The following is a 23059-nucleotide window of genomic DNA, read 5'->3' on the forward strand; positions in this document are numbered from 1 at the left end:
ATTCGTGTAAAAGTTTTACACAACGCCAGAGTTTTCAGAGGAGGAGGTAAATCGATTACATTGGCCTCAGGTCTCAGCTGGAACTTACCTTATCGATTCTGAACTGCTAAATTGCACTGTCAACTTCAGACAATATGCTCCTGAGAATGTTTTTTTTCCGACTTGCTAACTATTCTGCCAGGTCGCGACGTTATCTTTGTCTCCTTAATACAGGTTGCAGATTTTGACGCAAGAGCAGTAATTTCGTGGGTTGGGTCTGGTTGATGATATTGACCCCAGTGATCAACTGGTACTTATTTTACCGAATCCGAAATGATGAAAGGCAAAGTCAACCTCTATGAAATTTGATCTCAGAACTTAAGTACTGAATAAAGGCCGCAATGCATTTTGTCCTCCTCACATCATAGCTTTATCTCCTGAATATTGACATAAACTGCGCGAAGTTATGGAGAGCTCATGGCTAGTTTACTAAACACCCCACACACACACGTGGACATATATATACTTACATGCATATGTACATACATACATAAACACATGCATATACACACACACATACATGCATACATACATACACACATATATATATATATGTGTGTGTGTGTGTGTGTGTGTATGTGTGTGTGTGTGTGTGTGTGTGAGTTAGAGGTTGAGAAACCAACTTAGGAATAGTACCTAACCAATATACTGCCGGCATTTTACCCATGATTTATACGTCAAGTAAGAAAACACAGAAAATCAACAGACATCAGCGGCTAAGCATTCAATTATGTTTATTCACTTCTAACGGATGAATACACCCACATGCATGAGTTATATGAATTAACGAGTGGGAAAAGTTGGTAACTGCATAGACAAGGGTGTGAAGTATATAGTATATAATGCAAGTATATAGAAACAAATGCGCAAAAAATATAAATGGGTGTGCAGATACTGCACACCCATTTATATTTTTGCTCATGCAATTACCAGCTGAGATGTGTCGATATTATATCCTATCTTCTCCGTTTTTTTTACTTGCCGTATATATATATATTGTTACAATATAGTCACAATTCGGCAGACATGAACTATTTAAATACACTACAATTACTAAAAATGTAGTGTATTAAGTGTCTGGCACTCAATAGATAAATAAAAAATTAGATAAAAAATATTGTAACTTCCCAAAATAAAAAAAGTAAAATAATAAAAGTATTGTTTTCTATAGAATCCCTTACTAAAACTATGCCAATGGCTGCTATGTCACTGGATGGAGAACTCTTATAGAAAAACTTGCAGTATTTTGACCACAGTTTGTATGAAGCATTTGCCCAAACTTACTGATATGCTATCAAAATATCCGAAAAGTGTGGCAGGTCTTACTCGAGCATTCAGCGATGAATACAAATAATCTGTGTACGTGTCTAAGTGTTTTAATAGAGACTGATCATTTTTCATTCATCGGAATCGACTGAAGACTTTACAAAAATACACACGAACAAACATGTGCGCGCGCGTATGACTTTTTCGCAAATACAGACTGAAAATTCCCCGTGCAGACAATATGCTATGCATAATTTGTGAGATTCTTCCATACAGTAACTAAAATTATAAGCCACATACCTCGTCAATGCTCGAGTCATATGATATGAAACATTTTCATATTTACTATTCCTTCATAACATTTTAAACATTATACTCAGGAAAGGTATCCAATGCAATATCACTTAACTTTCACTCTTCATATTAGAAAATTATATATTATTCATGTCAGACTTCTTTTATGTTCTCATATTTACTAGTCGCTTCATTGTAATAGTTCTATAAAACATTGCATATTCAGTGTTTTCTTTAGTCTAGCACTGCTATGATATCTAGAGTATCAATAGTATAATTTGTCAATGTATTTGAATTTATGAACTTACGCACATTACGGAATATTATCTAATGAATACATTTTGTAGTGTTTGGAAAGATACCGCAGTTCCTCAGCAAAACATATCGGAAACTTAACATGGAATTAGACATTTGCTTTCTTTTTTTCCTTTATTGATATTAATGCCAAATATATTCAACAAGCATCCATTATTATGATCTCTCTTCAACAGAATTTCAATGCAAATTGCTCTGCAAACACAAACTTTCCGAATAGCTTTAAAAACAGTTGTTCACATTTTATCAAGTCACAAATTTACACTGAATTATAGTAATTCTACCCGACGACTGTCCGTGAAAATACCATTGTTTTTTTAATGCTCAATGTCCTGCATTATCGTTTATGACCGGACAACAGTAATATTCATACATAAAATATTCTTTATTTCATTCAACAACCATATATAGCAATGCGATACATACCAAACATGTATAGCTTTCTTTTCAATGAACTAGCGACAATAACCGATGTAACATATAGAATATCCTAAGCTGAGTATATGATATTTCTAGTTGATTCTTACACTAATGAAAAGGTAATATATAAATGTAAAATGTGATAAAGAAAAACAGAAGTAGATATGTGAAAAGACGTTATAGATTCTATGACCAATTATTAGACTGCGCTGTGATGAGAATATATATTTGATTATTTCATTATAGGACCTTCAATAGCAAACCTTACAGATGGGCTGCTAAATTAAAATTCATATGTTGCTTTCAGGGGAAGGTAAAACTTGAGAAACTGCAACTGCCTCTGTTGTTGGACTACCGTGATGCTTGTTTAATAATCAGAGATCATGACTGTGATAAAATAATGAAAGTAATATTTACTAAGCAAGTGAGCACTATTAAAGAAACAAATAATTAGACGTAAAATATTAAAAAAAATATTAGAAATGCGAATGAACGTGAAAATCTTATCAAGGGGCTAGTAGAAAACTGCCCGGGGGACAGTATTTCTGATATATGTTACTAGATACGTATTTGGGGCAATTTGTTCAAATAGCTCACTTCTCTCAAATCTACATGTCTTGTTGTTAAATTAAAAACAGTAACTTATTTACATGAGCTTGCTTCAATTACACGAATTGTTAGGAGACCAGTCAATCCGTCTAACAATTATAGTGGATTGGTATTCGATCAACGTGATGTCGTATAATGCCAGTTTCTACATAGTCAACAGAAGCACTGCTAATATGCTGGTAAGATTTCAAATGACCATGAACATTGCATATTCTTTTATTCTTCTACTTGTTTCAGTCTGCTGACTGCGGCCATGCCGGAACATCCCTTTAACTGTTTTTTTTTTCATAAAGTCCTTGTTTTGCATTTATATATAAGTAATTAATAAATATGGATATCATATAGAACAAAATCATTTTTTATGATATAAATAAATTGTGTAATTGAAGTGTGGTAAGAACTGAGTTTCAAACGAACCAGCATCAAAGAGAATGTTACTAGATTAATCTTTCTTTCCTACGGGTTCGCCTTTAATACATTCCTAGAATAAAGGTATTAATAGAGTTAACAATTCCTCACTCGTGAACATTTGTAATGCCAGAGATTTATAAAGCAATTTAAACTACGTGTCTATGTCTTGCCTGTTGTGCTACAGAGCTTTTTAAACAACAGGGAGATATTTATTGATGGTTTATTATATTTGATGGGAGTAAAGTAACAGGAGAATGAAGCGAAGAGAAAAATATATGCATTGTCCAGGTTGTTTATGCATATATTGTTTTTTTATAAATAAATAAAATTGTAAGACTATTGATGGTGATAAATGTGAAAAGAATCAGATGAAAATATACTTAGTGATAGATTACAAACATTCTCATTTCTTGTATTCTCTGTTTCTCTAGTCAGCTGTGCAAAAGCAAAGTACACCATGCTGCTAAACGTTGGTTATTAATCACAATCGTGAATTTAGAATCACCATATACACATAACTGGCTGAAATAGATATAATAGAAATAAAACAAAATATGTAATTAATTATTCACACACTGTAGATAGAGAGAAATGTTGTGGCATCTGTATTTCAAAAATAGCTTGTAGGAGGAAAACACATGGGTAGAGATAACTTGTTAGTCTATTTAGGAGAATCGTTCGTAACAGGCTGTAATTCAAAGTTTTTAAAAGGACCAACAAACAAGATTTACGTGAGAAAGCAGTAAAGTCGCACACCTCATGAAGTAATGACACCAAAACTCTTTTCTAGTTTATCATAGCGGATAAATAAATACGGATAACAATATATGACAGTAAAATGTCTTGAAACGCTTCATTAGGCAAAACATTTTAGGATTGTTTTACAGTTGAAATACCAAATATTTGTAAAAAAATTGTAAAATGCCGAATATTGGTAAACATTTGTAAATATTTGTAAAATGTCAAATATTTGAAACTCCCAAACTCAGTAGGTATTTTAAATCAATACTAACGATCTTAATGCAGTGTTCAAAGAATTTCAATTACAGTGAGACCGATTTGGAAAACGGTCAGCTTCGTTCAATATCCTACATGCTACTCCACTGCATTCGTTTACTCTCAATTTTGTTTCCTAAAGTTGGCAAAAGGAAGATATCTTTTATCTTCATATAATGTAGTATATATATAGTATGGTGTGCCTTATTGACGAATGCATCTTTCTAAATTAGCAAGTAAATGGTTATTTAATATATGTCAAAATATTTTCCTATTGATGTAATGATTCTAGCAGTAGAGTGTCCTAACCGATCTCTCACGTTTAGAGAAACATATCGAGAATAGGAATAAAAAATCATTTCCTCGATATGTTCCTCCCTAAACAATATTCTTTTATCATCCTAGTACGGTTGATGACCAATCTACAACAAAATTCAGTAACATTTCCACAGCCCACAGACAAACTCATAAAAAATCATACAGTTCGCTACATAATCCTTGCTAAGAGACGATCATGTATATCCTGAAACTCAGATAGTTTATTTAATATTTGCCGCTACTATGATAATTACAAGTAGCATATTTATATGTCGTACTCTTCAGTTAATTAAAACTAGATAATCTACCCTCTAAGATTTAATTTTATAAATCAGGACTCATAGCAGCTAAATGTTAACGCATAATTTCTAAAGCCATAAGTGTAGCTACAAGCGAAAGTTATACCTTCCAATTCAAATTCACACCCTCTTTCCAACAAGAAACGTCTCTATATTGTTATGTAATTGTTTACATCGTAGACTGAAGTCTTTTTCCTGCACTGCATCATTTTATTTCTTTTCATTTTTTTTGTTTTGTTTTGTATATTTAACCATGCAAAACTAAAAACAGCTACACATTTTGTGTTCCAAGAAAACGAAGAAATGCGCCAGTAGAATTAAATAATAACTGGCCGATTTGATTATTTTGTTTCTATATACACTGATTGACTCAAAATATTGTGTGGAATGCCCTTGCCTGACCAGCGCAGAATATTGACGATTTTCAACCCAAATGTCATGATACCATAACCCTTCACTCTTCTAAGTTTTCCATGTCTCAATTTGGATGTTGTTGTCCATTATGGTCTCTTAACAGAAATTTAAACATTAACTTAGATACCAAGATATCAATCATACAAAACTTGAAAAAATGTAAGAAAAAATTACCGGAGTAACCACAAAGTTTTCAATATTTACTATGTAAAACCTGAGTTAGTTCTTTTAAGCTAATAACTACATGAATTTAAGCAGAATTTTTCGAAAGGTAATAGGATTTTGAAATTGATATCCTAATTTAAATACACGTGTTGTAAAATAGCCTGATTTGCACAATAATTTATGTTTATCATGGAGGATTTCTAAATTAACACTAATGACAAACAAATCTGACAGAAACTGGATACATTTACTCTCGAGTTTTGGATAGCTAGAACCAATATTGAAAGAAGTTTAACAAATTTGTTTCTCGGGAATTCTTCTTGTCACATCAAAAAAAAAAAAAAAAATCTGCAAACATTTCGATACGATTTGCTGCCGCAGTAACAACAATAGTAGTACCAGCAGCATTAGCGGTGATAGTAGTAGTAGTAGTAGTAGTGACTTTCAGCATCATAACCATATAAAGTACCAAGAAAATGTATGTGAAAGTAATTGAAAATATTTGAAACAGTATCAAGTTCACACTGAAAAGAAGAAAATGACCAGAATATAAAAATAGTTTACAGTATACCGGCTTAATGTGTCAAATTAAAAACCAATACGTTTAGTGTATTTTTATCGTGAGATTAGCTCGTTTTAGTCCTATAGCACTCTGTATATTCATTGATTTTGTATGAACGTGAGAAATGTTCACTGGAATTTTGAAATATTTTGACCTGTTCGAAATATATATTTAAAAAAATAAAAAAATCTGAGCAGAAAAATTACAAATCGCGGATCATGTATTCATGCCTCTGCCCTTTCATTAGACACCTCAGAATAGTTTTTTCATAATTTTAGATCTTTTATTTCCGTCCTGATTTCAAATTTCTTTGTTGCGTTCCATATGCTTTCTATATGAATATTTATACGTAATTTTATGGGATATACTGCTGCTTCAACCAATAAGATTTCTATACTTTCAAGCAGTTTTCTCAAGCGTACGCAGTTTTATTAATTCATACACACCACAAACACATTCACATGCAGACACAGAAAGAAACAGACAGACACAGATACACACACACATGCACATACAAATATGTAAGTATATTTATATATGTATGCGTGTGTGTGCATGTGACAGAGAAGTGTGGCCTTTCTCCCTCCACTCCATCTAACTCAACTGTATTTCTCACTTATCCTCTCGTTTCCTTCTCACACTATTCTGGTATGGAAATCTAAATGTACTTATCTGCATACTGGTGTATATAAGGGACTGCATTGTGTGTTATTGTATTTTTGCCATTGAAGACAGCCAGTTGCATTATGTTGCATAATAAGGTATTTAGGGCCATGTAATTAACGGCAGCTGGATTTCTCAAAATCGTATGCATCATATAAAACATAAATAATTTTTCATGTCTCATGCGTAATTTATGTATTTATATATATATGTGTGTGTGTGTGTGTGTGTGTGTGTGTGTGTGCGTGTGTTCGTGTGTATTATATATATATATACATATATATAATGGTATATTTATGTATTTGTGTAGATAGATAGATATCTACATCTGTATATGTGTGTATAGATTCACACATAGATGTATACGTAATATGCGTACACACATACCCGTGCATGTATAGGTACTTGCTTATGAATGTAAAAATATAACCATGCGCTTACCTGTCCTAATGATTCTCTCTTTCTCTCTCGAACTGACTATATGAATCTAACTATATACCTATATGTATGTGTACAAACACACACACACACACACACACACACACACACACACACACACATATATATATATATATATATATATATATATATATATATGCATGTGTATATATATTTATATATATATTTCTGTATATATTCGTTAGTATATATATATATATATATATATATATATATATATATATATATATATATATATATATATATATATATATATATATATATATATATATATATATGTATGTATATATATATATATATATATATATATATATATATATATATATATATATATGTATACATTTATATATGATTATATGCACACATAGGCATATACATGTATGTATGCAATTACAAATATACACAGACACCCATAGCCAACATATTAAGATATATGTGCCATGTACATGGATCTGAAAGTTTGCTTTATGCGGATATATATATGTATATATATATATAATATATATATATATATATATATATATATATATATATATATATATATATATATATATATATATATATATATATATATATATATATGTATATATATATGCATATATATCAGTAGCAATATGATCATAGGGTACCGTTCTCAAGCATTTTATTCCTCTGTGTACGTTCATAGTTCTGCCCTTTCATTACGTTCGTCAATAACTTTGCATCATTTTATATATCTTATTTCGCTTTTTAACTTTTATGTTTTTGTGTTCTCTGTTATATATGAATAAATATATACATTTTTTTCAGAGAACACATAGCTGCTTCAAGCAATACCTTTTGTGATCACTTTAAATATTTCTTCAACATTTACTGTTCTACTAACATATGTGTGTGTTAGCTTATGTACATATGAGCGTGCTTGGTTAACTATACATGCATGCATAAGTGTGTATGTACGTACACACACACGCACACACACACACACACACACGCAGAAACTCACTAACGCATACATACACACATGCACACACACATATATAACATGCATTTGTATATAGAGATATATGCTATACAGATTTACGTGTCCGCGTGTGTGTGCATTCGTGTTTTCATGTATGAATGCAGACCTGTCTATGTGTATGGTGTGTGTTTGTGTTGCAGCACGTGTATACCACTATCACGTACCAAAGTTGATTTTCAAAAAAAGCTAATTATTGTATCAGTTTATGCAATCCTCACTCGTAAATATGCTTTATCACCTCTGATATATATATATATATATATATACAGAGTGTGAGAGAGAGAGAGAGATCGATAGATAGATAGATAGATAGATAGATAGATATATAGATAGATAGATAGATAGATAGATAGATAGACAGACAGACAGACATATATATAAATAGATGATAGATAGATAAATAGATAGGTAGAGAGAGAGAGAGACAATGAGAGGGAGAGTGTGAGACATTGAGAGAGAAAGAGAGAGAGAGAGAGAAATATTGTAAGTTTTGCCCACTTATAACCCAGTTAATGTCCAACTTAATAGCAAATACCGACGTGGATTTTTAAAGGAATGTTGGGACTTCAAAGCCCACAGCAGTAGCAATTTGATTTTCAGTGAGATGCATCCAGATGTCATTAGTTTGTATGGTATTTCTTTGAAGAACTTGGCCATGTACCGTTTGAATATCATGCCATCGTTCATTCCTATTTGATTTCTCTCAGGATAAGTTTGAATAATGCACGACCAATTGAGGTAAAAGCTAATGAGTAATGTAAGGTTTTTATGTAAGGACAGCTCAACTATTGTAGATACCCTATGGTACGAGGGCCAATACTTTAGTGACTTGCGAAGTTGATACTCTTATTGTCTGGACATATAAAGAAATGCTCCCAGTGTTGTTAGAGGGAATATAATTTGGGTATTGTTAATGAATCCCAACAATCATATCCAGTTATGCCATATATTCAAGTATTTTTTTTTCCATTTATTTTTGTATGATCCATGTGTAAATATCATCGCTGCCATTTAAGTTCGTGACTATAGTGAGCAGCAATATCCAAGGTGAGACATGACAAACTTACAAAGGTCAAGGATGATTTCGCCATGATCTGTGGGCTTAGAAAGTTTTAAAGCCTGATAAGCACATAGTGTAGGCTATACAGAATGCCCTTTCGACTTGTGCGTTGGAGTTTTGTTTGTTATCCATAGCATTTGAAGTTATTTCAAAATATGAGAGCCTTCTACGAGTAAAAACAAATACAACTGTTTAACCATATTCACTTTTTGGTTATTTTTTTCACCCATCGAATTGCACCATATATATATCAGATAATAATTCTCATCCGTCATGTATAACCTAATCACTTCCTGGAGCTTTGAATCTAGTGCAACGATTTCAATTGTACTAGCTTTGAAGGTATAGCCAATTATATTTCAGTAAATAATAAACAGAAGAGGCCCAATACAATGCTCTGGCAAACACCTGGAATTAAATTTTTTACCGGTGTTGAGCAAATTCCATTGAAATAAACGTGATGACTTCTGTTTATCCGAAAATATTTAAACCACTTCTTTAGCGTAACATAGACTTTGATATTTTTGGTTTTCTGCCGGAAGCTTTACCAAATGAGCATGAATGACACTGTTGTTCAGCTCTCTCCCTGCGGATATAAAATGCCTTCAAATTGATAGATAAGCTACGTTTAACGTTTTTTGTCACCACATAAAGAACACTAATTGGTGGATAAAGTGTTGATTTTTTTTCAGGAAGGTAGATATTTTTCATTTCACAATCCCATCAAAAAAATTAAATAATATGAGAGTATATAGAGATCGGACACTATTTCACTGCAAGGGACTTATTTCTCTTTTTGAAAAGTGGGAGAAAAAAATGCTCAATAAAAACTTGAATTCAGCGTGTCCTACAGAGATTACCAAGAGTCTATGCAAGTTGATACATGCATTTTCCCAAGCAGCAACAGAGAATCAACTAGGTTCTATTTCTTAAATTTGTTTCATTTTTAATTACTGCAATGACATCCGCAGCACCGAAATTTTTGCCAAGGAGGATATGTTGAAAATTTATTTCATCGATAATTTGTTTCAAAGCATCAGGACCAACGGAGACAGAGCGGTGCTACCTCTGAAGAATGTCTATTATAACGTTGGTATGATTTTTAGAGATGCAGTTTACATTGATCGCTGACCCAATGGATTTAAATGTCCACTTATGCTTTCTTGTGCTGTGTTGTGCAAGGTTTTCAATGGCTCAGTATATAAAGCTTATCATTTTATGTGGTGAATGACATTTAATATTTTACATACAAACCTACGCATAGTTAAAATGAGTAATATTTTATTTCAATAACATGAATATGAATTAACAAGAATAAGATTAATTTATATATATATATATATGCGTTTTACTTTACATTCAACATAGTTTTATATATCTCAATACACTTTTGTTTCAGTTTTTCTGCTTTTTCTCTTCAGTTATAGAACGTTCTGTTGTTGGCCATTTATTCTATGAGGGAGTCTATCTTCATCTGTACGTCATGCCGATCTGTGCTCCATTCGGTTTCGTTTTTGAAGACCTCCACGCAAACACTGTGGAGGTTTCTTATTTATTTGGCAAACCATTCAAGAGCTGTGGGCCTGACGTTAGATGGAGGTGGAGGGTATCTTTGGTACAATGCAACGGCGTTTATTTCGAGAGTTTCAATAACATTGGATTTCGAAATTAGGTACTAGACCTTTCAAAATTTTACATACGTGTGTATGAGACACGCGTCTCATACACAGATCATCAGTGATATTGGACTGAACTGAAGCGTAGTTAATCTGCACATCCTTTGATATCTCATGGACGGTAGTTTAACGTTTTTCCCTTACAGTTAGCACGCAAATCTGCGACGCTTTTCTCGTCAATATCAACGTTGTTTTCGGCCATCTTGAAAACATTGAAACCACTCGTACACATGTATGCGGCTCATACACTCCTCTCCATACAGCTTCTGCAACTTTGCGTAGGCCTCTGAGCAGGTATCGCCATGACAGTCATCTCTGTCTCAGTTAATGCGACGATCACACGCTAAACACCTTCCTTACAAGCACTGCAGTAAACAGCGGAAGTGAGATACAACGTTAAATCTTAGTGCACATGTAGAGCAGAGTTTACGGTGAATCTTTGCTAACCGGCTTTACTCTGCGTGATTTAGCTTCGTTAGTATGGCAACGGTCCGATTACTTATTGATCAGAACTCGTGTGTGTGTGTATATATATATATATATATATATATATATACGAATGATATATAAATATATATGTATGCGTATATTTGACTATATATATATATATATATATATATATATATATATATATATATATATATATATATATATATATATATATATATATATATATATATATATATATATATATATATATATATATATATATATATACACACATACATTCATACATACATGCACACATAAAGAAATTTTGTTCAGTCTTAACAAATATTTTATCAAAGGCGTTGTCTTAAAAATGAAGATCACACGAACCAAACTCTCCTCTGGTAACGACTAATAGCAATTGTCATTGTTTCTTAGTCTAGTTTCACCGTTAATTCTTTTCCCTTCCTCTCGCTAGAAGAGAAGGCGACATGAATTTATACTAACACTACATACACTTTCTGTAAGTATCTCACTGAAAATTCTTAAATGTTAAATATTTGAATTGTGTTTATCACACAGCTACAATCACTTTTCCTTTATTCTGTCTTCGTAAACTTCACGGCCTCTCACCTTTTTGTTATAAACTTTCTTTCTGTTTCTCACCACTCAATCGACAACCTTTTGAACTGTCTTTGTAAACAGTAAAACTCTACGATCTTTTGAAATAAATATCATCATAAACAGTGCTGTTGAAATAATCTTTCCTTTATTTCGTTATTTCCTCCTCTTATACGATATATAAACGCCCTCAGTCTTTTTCTCTTACTTCTCTTTTGAAACCTTCCTCTGTTGTTTTCATATTCAACCGTCCTATCGGTTTGGAAACGTTACACGTTTTTAGTCTTTCAGCTACTAAATAATATCTCACACGTCTTTACACTTATTGCAAACGTTATACTTATTAAACCGCTCAGAAAAATAATATCTTACACCACTTTGTATTTGTAATTCCTCCTCCTAAATTTGCAAGCCTTACCCATATTATATCTTTCAGCTACAAATAATATCGCACAACTCTTTATATTACGGGATATCAGCAAATTGACACCAACCGCTGCAGATTTGTATTGAGCCAGATTAAGGGTAACAAAATGAAACAGATACATCAAAATTGTCAAATCGAGAAAGTTCGTCTCGTTATGCAAATGTGGATCATAGCTGAAAGATCACCGCAGAACAACCTTTTAGAGGGCGCCTGAAAAATGTAGAGCCAGTAAGGCCTATTGCGCAAATTCCTATTTTCGCCTCCCTAAACAACATTATGAAACTAACAGACGAAGCGGTTAATGTTCTGAAATCTATGAAGATCAAACTGACGACATCAAGAAGCAACTACAAACGCTTTTCGCCTAAAAACACCACTGGAAGCAACAATGGCCTGAGGGATAACAGTCAAACCAGAAATGTAGTGAATAACAGAGACGGGAAACTAAGGGATACAGCCAGCAAATGTGATGATTCCCTCAAGTCCGATATTCAAATTCAAAACAAAATCAAAGAAAAAGGCATGACATACCAAAAAAAGTAAATCGTACAAACACAGGAATAGAACCTAAGGGAGCCCCCACTGTCTGTGATTTCTGATGCTGACATAGAGAAAAGAGAAGGAACTGAAACTGTGCCTGTAACAACCCTTGTTGGAATAACAAGAAGATAACTGCTCACGGCAACAGCAGCAAGAAACCAGAAGAGGGAAAACATCAGACGTGTATCGGCGGGGTCACAATGCACCAATAGAGGAAAAATATAACATTCTATATGTCTCCAATCAATGTTTCAGGCTCAGTGAATGCCGTTTCACGTTTACGAAAACTAGGAGGGTGGTATATGAAAAACCATAAGAAAATAAGAAAATGAAAAAAAAAAAAAAAAAAAAACGTGAAGATCATTAATGCAAAACTGAGATGAGAAAAAAGGAAAGGAAAGTAAGAAAGCCAAGATCTGCGTCCGTTTTGTCTGTAGAAAGCATAACGAACATAGCCGATGTATGATGATATAACAGAGAGGAGATCAAAATCAATGAGATAACCACTCAATCTGGAGAACGTCCGGTTTGACGAAAGAAACTTGTCCATGTCAATATTTTTGCATAAAAATTCGGATCTGAAATTAAGCAATATGGCGGATGTCATAGATCAAAAAATAATATGTAATATTTCAGCTATTCAAAATTTGCATCTATTTATATGTGGCGATATGCGTGGGGATGCTTTAAAGTTCCTGGTTTTACGGGTGTCGCGAAAGGCCTGGTTGGAGCTCAAATGTTCCGAGTTCTTTAACAAGGTTCAGAAAACCTGAAGGACCGTTGTAATAAGTGTATGTATCTGAGGTGGGAATATGTTGAATGAAATGATACGTAATTGATTTCCAGTGTTGTCTTTTCTCCAAACCAGCTACTTTTCAGCATCCTCCCGTATACGCGTGAATGAGGAGAGTATCGCTATGTCTACAACCTTACGTTTGCTTTTACACATTATATAATATATGTAGTGAGTAAAATCTAAACGATATGTGCGTTTCTGTACGTGTATAATACAAACATCTCTATCAACAACATATTTACATTGTCTTTATATATCATTTAACTCTCATACGTTTTGTGTGGATGGCTGTAGAAGTATGATACGGGAACATGTTGTTGCTTCGGTAGTGTACACGATTTATGAATATTCAATACCGTTATAAATGCCCTTGTTACTTTGCATCTCAGATACTTACATAAGTTTGAATAGTCAATATTTTTCATAAGAATTCTAATATATATTTCTCGGCAACGAATATACGAGTAGATATTCAGCGTAGTGTCCACTACAGAAGAACTCATTAGTATGTTCTGTCATTCTGATGAGATTCACATTATTTAAGGGGACTTACTTTTGCATTTCAATTTGTTATTCATCACGTTGCAATAGAAACCAAAGATAGTCTATTCGTAATTTCATTATTTACACGGTCATTTTATGGAGGATTTAAAATGGATTTCTCAGAGTATATCATTGATCAAAAGTATTAAAACCCCTCACTTGCGTGAGCCTAGTATTTACTTATACTGTTATCCTTTCACAGTTTCTTCGATGTGTTCTAAACGTATAGAAGACGATTGGTCGTCTAGATATTTTAATTGCATATTTACTTGATGCGATGTTGAGTTAGAATCCTTTTAAATTGGAATGGTGATAGCAGGTATGGCGTTACGAAATATTTTTCATGAAATCAATCTAAACTCTATTATTATGCCACCTGCTTGTCTCAATTTTCTAGAAAACCTACATACATGGACACATACACATGCATATCTAGAAATGCGGATCGTTGAGCTTTACACACGTAAAGATAAATTATTTTGCAGCCAGAATGCTTCTTGGTGTTCTCGTTTCAATGTGGAAATGAATCATCTTATGCCAGCCTGTTTTTAATGTTAAAGTTGAAGTCTTACAACACGCTCCTCTAATTCTCGCCACTTCCTTATCGCCATCGGCTCTATGGAGAAAGTGAGAATAGTTGGTGTTGGACACCAGCTTTGGTCAACAACATATACTGGCATGGTTATTATAGGACCAATTACATGCTGTTTCTTGAAACATGTACTGGTCTGTTGCAAGAATTGTCATCCATTCAATACTTAACAGAACGAAGAATGTGTATGATGTTAGCATTCGCTAAGATGAGAAGCTAAAGAGCTGAAGAGCCTCAAATTCTCTGGCTCCGTACGGGTAACTGTAAGCGAACTTCCATTGGAGACCATTCCGTGATATTCTAATTACCTGGGTCTACGTGAATACCAGATAATCAGTGTAACACTAAGAACAATAGTGAGAACGGACCTACACACTTTAAAACCGTAAAAGTTATGAACAGGGTCCTCATTAAATGCAGTGACATATATAAATGCAATTAGTTCATTCTAAAATCTAGTAGTATTTTCTAAAGTCTATAAATCACTAATAATATACACATCTAACTGAAGAGAGAACACCATTCTCATACGAGGTATTTACCCCAAATCAGAGAAAATGTATTTTCAATTGTTCTGTGCAGAACAATGTGAAATGATATTGCATGTTCAAATACATAGCCGTACATTGGAACTATAAACTGATGCTTTAAAATGCAGATCATGATTCCAGTATCATACCCACAAGGCTACACACATCTTACATGCGCAAGCAAGCACATTCACATGCATAGGCACGCACATACATAGATATACATAAATACAATGTTACATAGATAGATAGATTAATAAACAGAGAGTGAGATACTCCTCTGGGAATTTATATTATCTTTTAATCAAATATTCAATATACACTTCAAATACTTCAACACTTCATAAACCTGCACTTCATTCCATAGCTATGTATTGATTATATCGCAAGAAATAACTGAAACGAATCTCGAAACCCTAAGTATACAAATTTCGGAAAATAAGAATATAAAAATATTACTAAATTTACATATTCCTGCGTTCTGTATGATAATATTTATTTATTTACATTTTCTTTTCTTCAGCATGCATACTTTTTCTGCTTGGAAATTTAATTTTTCTGTGAAGTAAAAGCAAAGGCTAGAAATAAGAGAAAAAGGCAGAGAGAATATAAATCATTCGCATTTTTATAGAAATGACACTTTTTTTCTTGGAGGGTGGAGGTGGACTTTACATAAGGGAAATATATGAAAAGAGCTGTGTAAGCAATTTTGCTACAGGAAGCCATAGACATGAAAACAAAATAGCATTATATACATGTTTAATTTTTCTTTATATTTTTGCATGAGGGAGTAGATAACACGGGTTTGAAAATTATTAAATCTTTGTACATTGTGTTATGAATAAGCTTCGAGTCTATATCCATATTTTGGTAATGCAGTGAGTCCTATTTTCTTATATGCATAAAGTATAAGCTCGTAGAATCTGTCGGTATGCCTTTACAATAAAATAAATTGCAAATCTCGAATATAAATGTTGCTAGTAGTTCGTAATCACACGAAGCCGAAAAAGGGCTCTGATCTCTCAACTCAATCTATTATCTAATCACGAATATAATAGTAACTCTTTTGATAAATACTAAATCTTAAATATGATGCCTTATCCTGAAACCAAGCTCTAGAATTAGTTTATTTTAAAAGAAACCTAAAACCACGTGTTAAGATATTTAATAAAATACTTCGTAATAAGTAGCCGCTTAATATATTTTTGTAGAATGTTCTCTTATAACAAGGAAAAATATTTGACGTACAAAGTTCACACATATTCTGATTAAATCTCATATTCCCCATTTCCTCCTAAAAATAATCCTTAATCTAAAGTTAATTGACTACAGAAACCAATCAAGTATTTTATCTCTCAAACTTGACTATATTATAACTGACAATTCTTAAACCTAACACTGAAATCTAATTTTATAATTCAAGTATTCAAAATCCCCTTCCAACTGATTCGCAACAATGTAATTGGTATGATACTTTATGATGGAGAAAAACTGGAAATTTTGATATCTATATTATGTCAGTAGCAGAGCGTATGTGTGTGCTGAAGTGTGCATAGATGCATGGGGGGACCGTAAGCGTCCAAGAATGTATTTCACGTCCATCCTTCTATCATAATTTCCACACATTATCTCTCGTTCATTCAGCCCTTTTTCCAAGCAATTAGCACGATCAACCTTGCCATAGGTTTTCACATCTACGTAGTGCAGGTTTACAATACACATGGTAATTTTACTCATAACCGAGGTAATTACGCCAAGTAGGCTTCTAAATCCTAAAGCCTAAAAATTAAAATATTTCACCGCTTCTCCGATCTCTGTCACTGTCTATCTGTTTCTCTGCATGCCTGCCTGTTTTTTTGCATGTCTATCTGTCTGTTTCTCTCTCTCTCTCTCTCTCTCTCTCTCTCTCTCTCTCTCTCTCTCTCTCTCTCTCTCTCTCTCTCTCTCTCTCTCTCTCTCTCTCTCTCTCTCTCTTACTCTCTCTCTCTCTCTCTTACTCTCTCTCTCCCTTTCTTTCTTTCTATCTGTATACTACTATACTTCTTACGATCTGTTCCAGCTACTTCCGTTCTTCTACTGTTATTATGCTTTTTCTGTCTGACGAGTTTTCTTTGTATTTCATTCTTGGCCTTTTCTCCTATTACGTGCTTCATGACCTGTTCTTTCTTAAAATCCTTTCTGTACTGTTCTGTAAATATTCTACTAGACATTTTCTTTCCATCTGGACGCATTCTACTGCTGTTAAGTCTCTTTATTCCTGGTCTCTCCTCAAGCACAGCCGGTTGATGTGTTGATATGAGCTTTCTGATGGTGGGCTCCATACATCGTTTCTATTCCATTCTTTAATTCCAACTCCATGTGTGATTAAAGATACTGATCTTGAATTTATTGATTCAATAAGATTTTTGAAGTTATTATTATTATTGTTGTTTTTGTATATTATTAATTTCATTACTACTACTACTACTACTACTACTACTACTACTACTACTACTACTACTACTACTACTACTACTACTGCTGCTGCTGCTGCTGCAGTCGGTGTAAACTCTGCGTCCCGGAGGCGGCCTTCGGCAATCCTTTACATGTAGATCTGAAATAAAACATACACGGGGAGCCAATCCTGTAGAAAAATCATTCTTATTCTTTGCATTGATGACACTCATTTCAAAACCAAATAATTGTATGAACAAGAAGACCGGCCACCCCACCCCAGATATCCAAGACACCAGATCTCCCACGCCCGGTTGGGGGCCTCTGAGTGGGCAGTGGAGTGGAAGACCAGGCTCCACCAAGTCATAGTCCTTTTACTGGTCAAACCATGGAACGTTCTCGCGAACACAAGTGGTCTGTTGATATAAACAAAAAGGCAATAAAGTGCCATGAACAAGACTTGCTAGACAAGAACAATAGCAAAGGTAAAGCTGTCGGTAAAAGATCCTTAGAACTTTCGAACCAGCTAAGTATGTTCCAGTTTATTGAAAATAGGTTCATGAAAAATCTGGAAACTTAAGAAATACACTACAATCTAGGTTTATTGCAAAAATTGGCATAACTTGGAACTGCTAGCATATTGCGTAAAGTGGTTTTTCACTGAGCTCCTTGTGACTTGACAGGCAGTGCAAAACTCCCGCCCACTAATGCGCCCACTATGATAGGAATAGTTTCTGTTTTTAGACTCAACTTTCGAGTTACCTCTATTCCCAGGTCTTTTAAAAGTTTCTCTATTTCTTTTAGAGAAACGTTGTCATCTCTTGATATTCATACATCAGCTAGGAAGCATTTTTTCGTCATGATCTCTGACAACTATATCTGGCCTATTGGCCTTAATTTCTCTGTCAGTATGTATTGGCTTATCCTATAATATGGTTGCTTTCTCATTTTCTGTGACCTGTTTTGGCTTGTGCTTATACCGTGTTTTGTTATTGTTATTCCAGAATGTTGGCAAAGCTTCCAATGTATATAGGTCCCAACACTGTCGTGACACTGAATATTTTCCTTCTAAGCCAGGACTGGGCAGCCAGAGACAATATGATTTATTGTTTCTTGTCCATCTCGACATATTCTGAAGTTACTTGTTATGTTTTTTTCCATTATATGCGTATGATAATTTATGTTGCGGAGGCTTTGGTCTTGTGTTACAATTAATAATCCTTCAGTCTCAGTCATTGCTGGGATTTTTGCTTTGTCTATTTCTTGTGCGTTTAGTTTACCGCAGCATATGTCATGAACGGACTTTCCTTTCTATCGTGTTATCATGGGTCGTTGCTGTTCTAGATTTAGTTTGGATTTCATTTGTTTTACAGTTTTTGTTGTTTTTTCATCTTTATTGTTGCTTGGTAGTATCACTTCTTGTGTGTATTTGTCAGCTTACTCTTTTACTCTTTTCTTTGTTTTAGTCATCTGACTGTCGCCCTGCTGTATCAGAAATAGTTCCGTTTAGGAAAGAGACTCGTACGAATTCCTGCGGTATAACCATCCACCCTGGAGTTATTGTTAAAATATAGATATGCAGGGCAGGGAATCATCAATTAGTAATAAAATTAATAATTAACAATTCTGCCGGGTAGCTCAGTATGAAAAAAACCTTCTTCGGTAAATAATTTATAATCATAAATATATAGGGATTGACAGTAACCTGCTTCTCCAACATACTGAGAATTCAGAAATAGCAGTCAAAGAACTACTGATTTCAAAACTACAAATTATTACTCCAGATTGATAGCGATATTTTTGATACACACAGAACAAATATATATATATATATATATATATATATATATATATATATATATATATATATATATATATATTTATATATATATAAATATATATATATATATATATATATATATATATATATATATATATATATATATATATATATATATATATATATATATATATATATATATATATATATATACGACGGGCTTCTTTCAGTTGTCCGTTTACCAAATCCACTCACAAGGCTTTGATCGGCCCGAGGCTATAGCAGAAGACACTTTACCAAGGTGCCACGCAGTGGGAATGAACCCGAAACCATGTGGTTGGTAAGCAAGCTACTTACCCCACAGCCACTCCTACGCCTATAGCTTCCTTAAAGACTGAAAACAGGTTTAGTCTTGTTCTCGTTTTGTGGCTATTTGTATTAGTGTTCCTTGCTTCTGAAGTAGGTATTTTTGAACTCCTATGGAGCTTACTATGTAATAGTTTTATAGCTGTATAAAGCCTCTACCAACTTCTATTCATTGTATATATAACCTTTCTGCGTCAGATTTTGGGTGGTGCATCCTAAATCCTCTCATTATTTTTCTTGTTTTCCTGTCTATTTTGGTTAGTTCATATAGTGTTCAGTTCAGAATATTGTAGCTCTAACTTATAACTGGTACGGCTAGAGTGTTGATGCCTATTATCTTGTTTTTCGCATTGATCTCTGTTTTCAGTATTAATCTAAATCGTCTAGAGCATTCTTTTTTATTTTCTCTTTCATTTGTGTCTGATGTATCGTATCTAGTTCATTGATTTCTAAATATTTGTATTCTGTCTTTGGTCTAATTTTCTTATGTCATTTGCTTTATCTAGTGTGATGTTGCAACTCTTAACTAGTTTTCCTATTTTCAAGGTTGCTTTGACACATTTTTCGAAGCCAAATTTCATATTTATTTCTTTGGTAAATCCACATACTGTTTGTGTGTAATGTTTGCAGCTGTCTATCATTTGTAACGTACAGTTTTAGGTCATTCATATATAAGAGGTGGCTTACTGTTTTGCCGTAACACTATTGTTATCCTCCTCCTCCTCCTCCTCCTCCTCCTCCTCCTCCTCCTCCTTCTCATCATCATCATCATCATCATCATCATCCTCATCCTCATCATCATCATCATCATCATCATCATCATCATCATCATCATCATCATCATTCATCATCATCATCATCATCATCATCATCATCATCATCATCATCATCATCATCATATTTCTTCGTTGAAATCTTAGTAATTTGCAATCAGTCTATTGTATTAAACTCAATATTCCTGTAAATAAAGTGAAAAGTTGTCATAATGATTGCAACTAATTACCAGGAGTTATTTTTATCATAGTTCCTTGTGTAATTAAGAAGCAAATGCTGGGAGGAATAGCAATTTTTTGTTATGCTACATTAGCATTACTTGAATAATTATTTGGTAATATATAAAGTCTATTGAATCTGAATTGCGAGATCTTAACAATCTCTACAATATTGTCAGAATATTATAATGTAAAGCCTTAAAAATAATGCTCTGTGAAACGAAATCCCGTTTGCAAAAATTTAGTCGGTTTTCCTCCATTAGAATTATTATAAACAAATTTCCCTTGAATAGGATGAAAAAAACGAGAATCGATTAAGTATTATTGCAATAAGAGAATAATTGTTAGACACCAGAATATCATCTAGTATTTTTTTATTCATACATGTTAAATAATACATCAAAACTACAGCATTATTACATACCTTTTCGCTTTTACTTTTAGATATATTGATATATAGGCGTCTTCGCATGCATTCTTTTTAGTGCATACAACATTTACAAGAAAGTAATATCATCCTAATATTTCATAAAATCATAAAACTTGTAGATTACTGTGGCACAAATATATTAATTGTGTATATATATATATGTATATATAAATATTTATGAGTACACACACACACAGTCACACACACACACACACACACACACACACGCACATATATATATATATATATATATATATATATATATATATATATTCGAGGCCCAAATATTCTCACGATTCACTGGTCCCACTCCCCGAATTATACGTTATTATGATGACTGTACCGGTGCGACCTCACTCTCCCGCGAACAACTAGAGTCCTTCCACTCATTTGTCTAATCCTTCTATCCTGCCCTCGAATTCTTCTGTTCAGCCTCCAACACTTCGTCGCTATTAGTGACATCTCAGTCAACATACACCACTCAGCTCTCACTGTCTCCATCCACTACAAACACACCGACTCACACTCATATATTAATTTCTCTTCTTCCTACCCCACCCACACAAATTCCTCCATCCCCTACTCCGCTACTCCGTCTGCGCAGAATCTGCAGTGACAACCATGACTTTGCGTCTTAGTCTCAACTTATGGCCTGCTACTTCATCCTTTGTAGATATCACCTCACCACCATCAACACAGTCCTTGCCAGAGCACGTTCCATGGCCTATGCCTCTGCTCTCTCTCCCCGCGCCCACCCATTAGTTGCCCTTCTCCCGTTTCCCCTCACCTATCACCCCTGTACCCTGCCCCTCCAACGCATCATTCTCCGTGCCTTCTGAGGACTCCAGTCCGAGCCCTCCACCTTTAACTTCTTCCCCAACCTACCCATTACTTCCTTCAAACGAGCCCACCATCTGCGTCCCGCCTCACAGTTTCTTCCCGAATCCACCTCCTAACCTGGCTCGTTCCCCTGCTCCCGCTCAACCTGCCGAACTTACTCCCACCTCTCCAACATCAGCCATTATCGTTCCAACCATATCATCGATTCCTTTACCTGCATTTCTAGCAACGTCATTTCCTGCATCTCCTTCTCTTTCTACATCGGTCAAATGGGACGCCGCCTGTCTGACCGGTTCGCGGAGAATCTCCGAGGCATTAGATTTGTCAATGACACCCCGGTCTCGCGCCATTTCATCTCTGTCGCTCATTCACTACATCACCTGTCTTTGGATAGGGGCCATCCGGACACTCGCCTTCGCCGTGAACCGTTATTAATCTTCTCTCTTCGCGCCACATGGCATTAAATCGCCTCCTCCCTTCATCTGACTCCCCTCCTCTCCTCTCTTTATGGGACACCTACCTCCTCTCTTTACTATTACCCACCCTCTCTTTTCATTGATGCCTCCTCGACCCACATATCTCAGTCCCATAAATCCAACACCTACATTCTCACCCCACATATGCACACACACATATCATCACCCCCGCATTCCTCACCCGAAATTCCCCCACTACAGCACACACTAGCACTGACCCTCTCGAGCACTCACCACTTCCCAGCACCCTCACCACACTTCATCATCTGTACACACACACGCCATCCTCCGCACT

This window comes from Octopus bimaculoides, chromosome 18, assembly GCF_046866305.1.
Source record: "Octopus bimaculoides isolate indiv1 chromosome 18, ASM4686630v1, whole genome shotgun sequence".
NCBI classification, from domain to species: Eukaryota; Metazoa; Mollusca; class Cephalopoda; order Octopoda; family Octopodidae; genus Octopus; species Octopus bimaculoides.